This window comes from Macrotis lagotis, chromosome 4 (genome assembly GCF_037893015.1).
Source record: "Macrotis lagotis isolate mMagLag1 chromosome 4, bilby.v1.9.chrom.fasta, whole genome shotgun sequence".
Classification (NCBI taxonomy): Eukaryota; Metazoa; Chordata; class Mammalia; order Peramelemorphia; family Peramelidae; genus Macrotis; species Macrotis lagotis.
This window is the reverse complement of record NC_133661.1, coordinates 177,576,846-177,587,902: the sequence shown is the minus strand read 5'-3', so window position 1 is coordinate 177,587,902 and position 11,057 is coordinate 177,576,846. Positions and strand designations below refer to the sequence as shown.

Below are 11,057 nucleotides of genomic sequence, written 5' to 3'. Positions count from 1 at the left end.
TCTAATTTAGTATTTAATTGAGTTTTTTTAAATTTGTTCTTTCTCCAGCTTGTTTAGTTTCATTCCAATTCATTTATCTCGTCTTTCTTTATTTTATTCATGTTAGCATTTATTCTGCTCTAGCTTATTGCACAAATTTCTCCTTATTGTTATTATCTTGGATGAAAACATTCATTATTTCTATGATTTGTTGTTTAACATACTCATTTTTTAAAATTTGACTATTTAGCTTCCAAATAATTTCAGATCTTTATTTCCATGGTCCTTTATTACACATGATTTTTATTGTATCATGATCTGAAAAGGATGCATTTAGGTTTTCTGCCTTTCTGCATTTCATTATGAGGCTTTAATGCCCTAATACATGGTCAATTTTTATGTAGGTGCCATGTACTTCAGAGAAAAAGGCATATTCCTTTCTATTCCCTTTCAATTTTCTCCAAATGTCTAATATTTAACTTTTCTATTTACATCTATATAGTTAAATCTATACTTGAATAACTAATCTCTGAGTTATACAAAATTGGATTTAGACTCTTAAAAGAACTAAGGGTAGTAAGGTGGAAAGAACTCATATGGTAAGTTATTAGGACCCAGACCTGCCAGGTTCTGTTTATAGTATAGTGACTTGAACTAATAGTTGAGTCTTATCAGGTGTCTGAACACCCAAAGCAATCAAAGTAGTTATTCCAGCAAATCTCTGAAAGCCAATGTATTTCAGGTCATTATTTTCAAAGATTCAGAAGCATAAATGTATCATTCCATTCTCAGAAACAAAATCTCAAGAATCCATCATGTAATCAGAATACCACTTTATTATTCAACAAAGGGAGAAGATTTAAATAACAGAAAAGAGAATTGATAGCAATTGTTTGGATAAGGAAGAGTTTCTGAGTGAACAAGTACACTGAAACTTCACTTTTCTCAGGATGCCAAAGTTCAAAAAAAATAGGTATAAGGCAGCTCCTCTGTGACATTGCTATCAAACTGGGATGTTTGTTGGGAATATATATGATAAACATTTGATCCAAATATATTTCTATCAAAAAACTAGGAATCTGTTAGCCAGCAACAATACCAAATAATGACTGATGTCTTTTCTTTGGATCTCCTTTTTCAAAATTACATGCAGGCTATAACCCTTTTATTTTTGAAATATTGTCATATAATTTGTTCTTGTAATCACATTTTTTGTTTTGTTTGGAGATTACTTATGACTTGTATTTTATACTATTTATTGGTTTCTCTTAGGGAAATATTGAAAATCAACCTAATCTTCACAATAACACATCCCTTAGGGACAGTTATTTTGGTACAAATGACAGCATTAGACACTAGCTCCTTGGGGCTTAATGGCTTTCAGCTACTGAGGTTGTGTAGCTTTTGTCTTGTTGTTCCCAATAGTTTCCTTAAGGAAGGTCAATCTAGAGTAAGACTTCCCAGGCAAAATCTTTTTGGATTTATTAAAAAAGCCCTTCTATATCAACCAGATTGATGCATAAAATGTCAACTCAGGCAGCTGAAAATTCTCCTAATAAATGATTCTAGATCTTTGAGTCTCCATGAGCTAATGCTTGATTTGCCTTAAAGGCAGGCTGCCATTTCCTTTTCCAACAGGATTAATCATTCCCAAAAAGAATCTTGGAGGTTGAGGATAAACACTCACAAAACTTTCCATTCCATTCCTGTCTATTCTCTAAGAAACTTTCAAAAGGTACTAGAAAGAGTGGAGCTGGTTCTATATATTGATTCCATTGTAGGGCCTCATCAAGGATCTTTGATCTCCATAAATTAATTGTGTTTAGTCAAAGTATTCAACTTTAGGAAATATTTAGTAATTAGCTGGAAAATATCATGTTAAGTATGTGCTTGATGGTGAAGGTCCAGAAGATGGTGAAATACGGATATCAGGGAGGCCATTGGTGGTATTTAGCCTAGAAGAGAGAAGATTAATGAGGGACATGGTAGTTGAAATGAACTTTCTGAAAAGTTGTTAGGTGAAAAACAGATTAGTCTTGTCATGCTTAGAAGACAGAAAAAGAATTTAATATCAATGATAAAAAGCTAATATCCAAAATCTATAGGAAATTGATCAAAATCAATTAGATAAGTTAACATTCTCAAATGATATAAAATTTTCAAAAAAGAAAACAAAACACAACACTCAGAAAACTTGTGAAAATTACATTTAAGCAAAATACAAATGAAAACATCCCCAAATCATCACCTTACAGTTTATTTATCAGATCAGCAAAGTTTTTTTTTTTTTTAAATGTAAGAAGTGACAGGAAATAGTAGATAGAAAGCCAACTTCAGTTCTAGGAATCCTAGGTTCAAGTTCTGCTTTTGAAACATACTGGCTGGATAACTGTGGGCAAGCCACTTTTCTATGTTCTAGGCAACTCTTTTAAACTAAAAGTTATAGAGAAGGTGCAGATTGTTATTGGTAAAGGAAATTTTCTTATCTTTAAATCATAAGCTTTGTCCCCATTCTTATCCCCTATTTTTAGAAGACTGGAAAAATTTATTTTAAGTGGATTATGGACGAACAAGAGAAAGAATTTATCTTAGCTGAGGTTTGACCTGATTCCTTGCCAGCATCTTGACACAGTCATGACAATGGGGCTGGAACTAGAATCAACATCTTGTTGCAAAAATGGACCAGTCTAGATCATGTCTCTATTGTGTCTGTGACTTTCTCTAGGCAATCAAGGTCTTCTCTTCAAAGCATTGCCTGAAGCTTCAGGGATTGCCTAAAAATCAGAATCAAGATTGAAACTCTAAATTAACCTTTGTAAATTCGTAGCTCTGGTATGGGTGTAGTATGCACATCTGACCCATTTTGTTGTCCTTTCAGTCAGTTCTGGAATTGGCAGTTGTTGGGTTTTGTTCAAGATCAAAACATAATAGGACTGTAAGGAAGTTACAGGACAAATCTGTTATTGGCATCTCTGGGTACTGATAGCTCTTCTAGAGAAACTGAGGTGATGTCTCCTTTTTAAGTTATGATTTCTGCAAAATGAATAAAAATTGCATTAACTAATTTTTAATGCTTCTAACACTCTAATAATATTAGATCAAAGCTTGATAGCTATAGAAGTCTCACAATGGGGAAATAGTATTCTATTCTCAATTTGAAATACCCTTGTCCAGACATTCCATCCTTTCTTGCATAAGGGAATAAGAAAGGTTTTAATCATCTCTCACTCCTTTCTTGATACATGTTGTTCTATAGTTCTTATTTGGGTAGTATTCACTTAGACAGTTAATGATAGATACTTATAAATAAAAATTAAAAGTAACTACTAATAGAGAGCCTGGAGCAAAGTGAAGCATTTCCAGGATCCTCTCCTGAAATCCAGGCAATCACCAATTAGGAAGAAAAGGTTTAGATTTAGATAAAAGGAAGAGAGGAAAAGCTTAAGCAAAGTCCCCAAACTAAATAATGGGATGAAAAAAATTCAAAGAGAAAAAAAGGGTTTATTGGCAGGAGTAGCCCCTTTCATAAATAAAAAGGTTTTTTATTGATTTTTAAATTCAAATATAAGACAAGAAAAAAAGAGCATTTTCATCTATACAGCACAATCTAAAGAGAGAATTCAATAGAGAAGCATAAATTTCCATTTCAGACTTCACTTTCTTTTGAAAAACCATGTAATACTACACATTGTTTTCAAGGGTACCCAACTTTGCTATGCTTCCTTCTAATTTTTCCAACTGTTCTCTACTGTGTAATTTTTTTCCTCTCCTCCCCACTCTTCCCTAGAGAAGACTACAACTGAACATAGAGATAAACATATATCTGTAAAAATCATACATATGTGTGTGTGTGTGTGTGTGTGTGTGTGTCTGTGTGTGTGTGTATTTCAATTTGTCAGTTTTTTTCCTCTGGAAGTAGATAGCATCTTCCTTCTGAGTCCAAATCTTTCCATTTTTTTCCTAAAAGCAACCAGTTCATCATTTCTTATTTCACAATAATATTCTACCACAATTATACACTACAATTTGTTTAGCTATTTCTAATTTGAAATCTACCTTTTAAGTTTTTTTTTAATTTTGCATGTTCTAAGCAAAAATAATTTAAGGCATTTTTTATGTGAATGTATGTAGTTATGATTTATCAAAAAGCTGCTTATTCATATCCTTTGACTAGTTATCAATTTAGGAATAACTCACATTCCTATAATTTCAACATAGTAATTTATATATTTGAGAAAAGAAATCTTTAGCTAAGAGACTGTCTATGAAATCCCCCCTCCCATTTTCTGCTTTCGTTTTAATCTTGGCTACATTGATTTTATTTGCTCAAGATCTTTTTTAATTTAATATAATAAAAATTATCCATTTTACACCTCATAATGCTCTCTCTATCTCTTGCTTATTCATAAATTATTCTCCTTTCCATAAATCTGATAGCTAAAGTTTCATGTTCTACTAATATTCTTGTGATATCTGCATTAATATCTGGGTTATATTTTCATTTTTACCTTTTTTTGGTACATGGTTTAAGATATTGGTCTAGGCCCAATTTTTTGCCCGACTATTTTCCAGCTTTCCTAACAATTTGATTTTAATAATGAATTTTTATCCCCCCAAATTAAATCTTTACATCTCTCAAACACAATGTTACTTGAATTTTTTTTAGGTGTTTGCAAGGCATATGGGGTGAAGTGGCTTGCCCAAGGCCACAGGGCTAGGTAATTATTAAGTATCTAAGGCCGGATTTGAACTTGGGTACTCTTAACTCCAGGGCTGGTGCTCTATCCATTGTGCCACCTAGCTGCCCCTTGAATTCTTTACTTTTATGTTTTATATGTTTACTCTGTTCCATTGATCTAGCTTTGTTTATCTTAACCAATACAAAATAATTGTGATACTCTCTGCCTTTTAATATAGTTTGAGGTCTGGGGGCTGTAGTGGGGGGGAGAGGAAGGAAAAGAAAATGGAAGAAAGAAGTGATAAAAATGAAAGTGAAGGTTTAAGTGAAAATAAACTGAAAGTTAAAATTTAAAAGAAAAAAGGGAAAAGAAATAAAACATTGAAGAGGAATAAGAGGAAAGGAAAGAGAAAAGTAAAAATGGGGAAAGATAGCATGGAGTGAAATACAGAATTAGTACTCTTAGGTGTAAATGTGACTGGGATGAACTCTTCCATAAAAGGGAAGTAGATAGCAGAATGGATTAAAAACCAGAATCCTACAAAATGTTGTTTTACAAGAAAATCATTTGAAGCAGAGAGATACACACAGGATAGAGGCAAAAAGCTGGAGCAAAATATCATGTTTCAGTCGAAGTAAAAAAAAAAAAAATCAGGGGTAGCGATCCTGATCTCAGAAAAAGCAAAAAAAAAAAAAAAAAAAAAAAAAAAAAAAAAAACCCTATATCTCATTAAAATGGATAAGGTAGGAAACTATATAATCTTAACATGCATCTAAATTCTTAGTGGAAAAACTGAATGAATTGCAAGGAGACATAGACAGCAAAATAAGGGGGACCTCTCTCAAAACCAGATAAATCGTACTACAAAATAAACAACAAGGAAGTTAAAGAGGGTAATAAAATCTTAGAAAACTTAGATATGATGCACCTCTGGAGAAAACTTAATGGGAATTGAAAAGAATATCCTTTTTTTCTCTGCAGTACATGGCACCTATTCCAAAACTGACCATTTATTAGGGCATAAAAACCTTAGAATAAAATGCAGAAAGGCAGAAATAATAAATACATATTTTTCAGATCATGATGCAATAAAAATTACATGTAATAAAGGACCATGGAAAGATAAACCAAAATTAATTGGAAACTAAATAGCTTAATTTTTTTTCAACTGATATTTTATTTTAATTTTCCAATTACATATTATGAAAGTTTGTCAACATTCATTCAACATGCATATGCATAGTTTTAAGTTTCATAATTTCCTTCCACCCTCCCCACTCCTCTCCTCTCATCCCCAAACAGTCTGGTGAACATTGTACATAAACATTTGTGTTTAAGATGTTTACAGATTAATCATTTTCTGTATAAGGAACTAAGATTAAGGGAAAAGAAAGGAAATCATGAGTTAGGAAAGAAATACATAAGACAAATTTTTATAAAGTGAATGTAGTGTTGATTCAGATTCGGTAAAGTTTTTGTTTTGCTATGTTATGTTTTGTATTTCCCCCTCTGGATGGGGGTACCACTGTCTGTAGCCAGTCTCCTAGGTTTGTCCTAGATCTCTGAACTGCTGAGAGGAGTTTCATTCATCAAGGTTGATTATCTCAAAATGTTCTTGTTATTGTATACGATGTTCTCTTGGTTCTGCTCCCCTCACTCAGCATCAATTCTTATAATTCATTACATGTTTTTCTAATATTCGAACATTCATGGTCTCTTATAGAACAACAGTACTCTAAAACATTCCTATACCATAACTTGTTCAGTCATTTCCCAAGTGATAAGCACCACCTCAATTTCCAATTCTTTGCCACTACAAAAAGAGCTGCTATGAATGTTGTGGAAATGTGGGACTTTTCCCATTTTTCATGATTTCTTCTGGATATACGCCTAATATTGTTATTGCAGGATCAAGGGACATGAACAGCTTTATTGCTCTTTCAGTATAGTTCTACACTGTTCTCCAGAATTTTGGATCAGTTCACAACTTGATCAACAATGATAAATAACTTAATTCTGAAGAATAAGTGGATCAACCAACAAATCATAGAGATAATCATTTCATCCCAAAATGATAACAACAAAAACAATGGAATGCAGATAAAGCAGGTTTTAGGGGAAATTTTATATCTCTAAATGGTTTAATGAGTAAAATAAGAGAAAGAGTAGATCAATGAATTGATATATAACTAAAAAAAGCTAGGAAAAGATCAAATTAAAGATTCCCAATTAAATACTAAATTAAAAATTCTGAAAAAGCAAGGGGGAGATTAATAAAATTGAAAGGAAGAAAACTACTGAACTAATAAGTAAAACTAAGAGTTGGTTTTGTGAAAAGAACAATAAAATAGATAAATCTTTGGTTAATCTGATTTAAAAAAAGAAAACCAAATTGCCAATATCAAAACACCAATAAGGAAGAAATTAAAGAGAAAAATTCAGAGCTATTTTGCCCAACTGTATGCCAATAAGTTTGAGAACCTGAGTGAATGGGATGAATATTTACAAAAATACAAACTACCCAGATTAATGGGAGAGGAAACAAAATACATAACACCTTTCCAGAAAAAGAAATCAAAGAAATCATCAATGAACTCCCTAAGAAAACGTCTCCAGGTTCAAATAGATTTACAAGTGAATTCTACCAAACATTTAAGGAACAATTAGTTACAATTCTATATAAACTATTTTTTTAAAAAGATTTACCAAATTCCTTTTATGACACCAGTATAGTGTTGATACCTAAACTAGGAAGGACCAAAACAGTCAAAAAAACATTATAGACCAAACTCCTTAATGAATATTTCAAAAATCTTAAATAAAATTTTAGCAGAAAGATTATAGGAAGTTATTGCTAGGATAATATACCATGATCAGGTAGAATTTATACCAGGTAGGCAGGGATATTCCTTATTAGGAAAACTCAACATATTTGAATATATCAATAACAAAGCCAACAGAAATCATATGGTTATCTCAATAGATACTGAAAAAGTCTTTGATAAAATACATCCATTCCTATTAACAAAAACACTAGAAAATTTGGGATTAAATGAAGTTTTACTTAAATAATACATAGAATGTATCTAAAACCATCAAGAAATATTATATGTAATGGGGATAAACTCAGAGCATTTCCCATAAGATCAAGGGTAAAACTAGGATGTCCATTATTACCATTACTATTCAATATAGTATTACAAATGCTAGCTTTAGCAATAAGAAAAAGAAAGTGAAGGAATCACAATTGGCAATGAGGAAGCAAAGCTTTCACTTTTTGCAAATGATATAATGGTGTTCTTAAAGGATCCAATAAAATCATCTGAAAAAATTACTTGAAACAATACAAACAAAGTAGAATACAATACAAACAAGCAAAGTAGAATGATACAAAATAAACTAACAAAGCCTAAGAAAGAGAACTTCCATTTAAATTAACTGCAGACAACAGTAAATACTTGGGAATGTACCATCCAAGATAAATCCAGGAAATGTACAAACATAATTATAAAGCACTTTTCATATAAAGTGAGATCTAAACAACTGGAAAAAATCAATTACTCGTGATTAGGTTGAGTTAATATAATAAAAATGACATTTCTACTCAAATTACATATACCTATTCAGTGCCATACCAATCAAATTACCAAATAATATCAAGCTAGAAAAAAGTAACAAAATTCATCAGGAGCAACAAAAGGTCAAGAATATCAAGGGAACTGATGAAAAATAAAATGTAAAGTAAGGTGGCCTAGCTCTACCAGGCCTGAAACTATACTAGAAAATGGCAATCACTAAAACTGTCTGGTACTGGTTAAGAAATAAGAGTAATGGATCAGTGGATTAGGATAGGGTCAAAAGAAACAGTAGAAAAGACTAATAATCTACTACTTGATATATCCAAAGACACTGGCTTCTAGGATCAGACCACACTATTTAAAAAAAATTGTTGGGAAAACTGTAAAATACTAAAGGAAAAGACACACATCTCACATCCTATACCAAAATAAGATGAAAATGGGTGCAGGATTTGGACATCAAGGGAGATATCATATAGTAAGTAACAGATCAAGAAATACTCTTATCTGTCAGTTCTAAGGAAAGGGAGAAAATTTATGACCCAAAAAGAAATAGAGTACATTATAAATTGCAAAAGGAATGATTTTGGCTCTATTAAATTAAAAAGGTTTTGCATTAATAAAATCAATGCTGCCAAAATCAGAAGGAAAACAGTAAGTTGGGAAACAATTTTCACAGTTAGGGTTTCTAATAAAGGTCTCATTTCGAAAATATGTTGAAAAGTGCCTCAAATTTATAGGGTTACAAGTCTTTGCCCAATAGATAAATGATAAAAAGATATGAACAGGCAGCTTTCAAGTGAAGAAATTAAAGATCTATCTATATCTATCTATCTATCTATCTATCTATCTATCTATATAGATATAGATATATAATCATATGAAAATTTCTCCAAATCATTACTGATTAGAGAATTGCAAATTAAAACAACTATGAAGTTCCACCTCACACCTATCAGGTTGGCAAAGATGACAAAATGGGATAAGAATCAATGTTGGCGAGGTTGTGGGAGGATTGGGATTCCACCTCACACCTATCAGATTGGCAAAGATCACAAAAATAATGAATTACTGGTGGAGCTGTGAAATCATTCCACCATTCTGGAGAGCAATAACAAACTATGCCCAAAGAGCAATAAAACAGCATACCCTTTGATCCAGCAATACCAATACTAGGCCTATATCCCAAAGAAATTATTAAAAAAAAAATAGGAATAGTCTAACATATTCCAGAATATTCATAACAGCTCTTTTTTGTAGTGGCATAGAAATGGAAACTGGGATGCCCATCAATTGGGGAATGGCTAAACAAGTTATAGTATATGAATACTATGGAATACTATTGTTCTTTAAGAAACTATGAATGATTAGACTCTAGAAAAGCATAGAATGAATTTCAGGATCTGATTCTGGGCAAAAGGAAGAGAACCAAGAGAACATTGTACACATTAACAACAACATTGTGAGGCGATCAATCTTGGCTTGAGGAGCTCTAGGAGACCTGCTATGGACAATGCTATCCATATATAGAGGAAGAAAAACAAAACAAAACAAAACGAAAAAAGGTTACAAAATTTAAATGAACACTACATTCACTTCTTAAAAATGTATCTTTTTTCTTTCCTAATTTATGTTTCTATCTCTCATCCGTTAATTCTAATTCCTCCTACTGAAAAATGACTATTCTGTAAAGATTTTAAACACAGATATTTATGTACAATATTCACTAGACTATGCTGGGGGGGGTAGGAAGAGAAGTTGGAAGGAAATGATTTAACTTAAAAAATATGCATATGTATGTAGATAAATAATGAAAAACTTTCATAACATGTAATTGGAAAAATAAAAAAATTCAATAAAAAACAAAAAAGAAAGATTAAACAAAGAGAAAATATTTATTTGAATAAATTATGGGAGAAACTAGAGCCAAGAGATTCCTGACATTTTCTAAAAAAGACTATTAAAGAAGATGGAAAGAAGATTCTGGAAAGATGGAGTAAAAACACAGGACATATCAGGCACTCCAAAATTCTCTTACAAACAAATAAAATGTTACCTTAAGGTGAACTTTGAGTGGCAGACATATATAAAAGCTGGGGTGAAGAAGTTTTTCATAAATAACTTGAGAGTATCTTAGGAAAGACCTGACCTCCAGGGTTGAAGGTCTCGCCTGAGTGAAGAATGAACACTTCCAGGCATACCCCACTAAATCAACAAATAATGAGCCCTGGGGTACCTAGTTTGGTCTATAACCTCAGTTTCAGAACCTTTCACCTCATGGACAGCAGGGCTTAGAGAGCTGAGTGGTCATACTGACTAACCTTCCAATGTCTTGGGATGCAAGTTACAGGTGAGTTGACAAAATACATTGTCTGGTTAAAACTATGAATGAGGAGCAAGCATAAGTGTGATTAGTGAGATAGTAGAGGGGCACAGACCTTGCTACTGACACACTAGGAGAACAGAGTCTGTGGTTTAAGCTCTAGGACAGTGGAGTGAGCTAAATGTTGTTGAGTTAGGGAGTGCAAAGAGTAAGAATATTTGTGGCAATAATGTGTAGGGCGACCAAGCCCATGGTTCAGGAGCGAGTAGAGCTCAGTGTGAAAAACCTGAAGCCTAAAGGTATCATCCACTACATCTCAGGACAAGAGTCTGACTGTAATAATAAGTCTATTACAATAATAATATAGTTATAAGTGAGCAAAGAAAAAAAACCCAACCATAAATAATTACTATGGTGCTAGTATGGGTTCATACACAGAAGAAGATATTGAAGTTAAAGAGCCACTCCTATGCCAACTGGTCACAAGCCCAATTTTTT

The 11,057-nt window shown here is 32.3% G+C and overlaps 1 long non-coding RNA gene across 1 annotated transcript in view; it reads right to left on the bottom strand.

Annotated features, from left to right (window-relative positions):
- Positions 1-891: 891 nt before the first annotated feature.
- The window catches only part of LOC141520094 (uncharacterized), a 147,913-nt gene continuing 137,747 nt past the window's right edge, over positions 892-11,057 (bottom strand). The window contains exons 6-7 of the long non-coding RNA XR_012477543.1: positions 2,791-3,012; positions 892-1,934 (exon numbers count right to left, since the gene is read on the bottom strand). This is a non-coding gene — a long non-coding RNA (uncharacterized LOC141520094). The remainder of the gene's footprint in view (positions 1,935-2,790; positions 3,013-11,057) is intronic.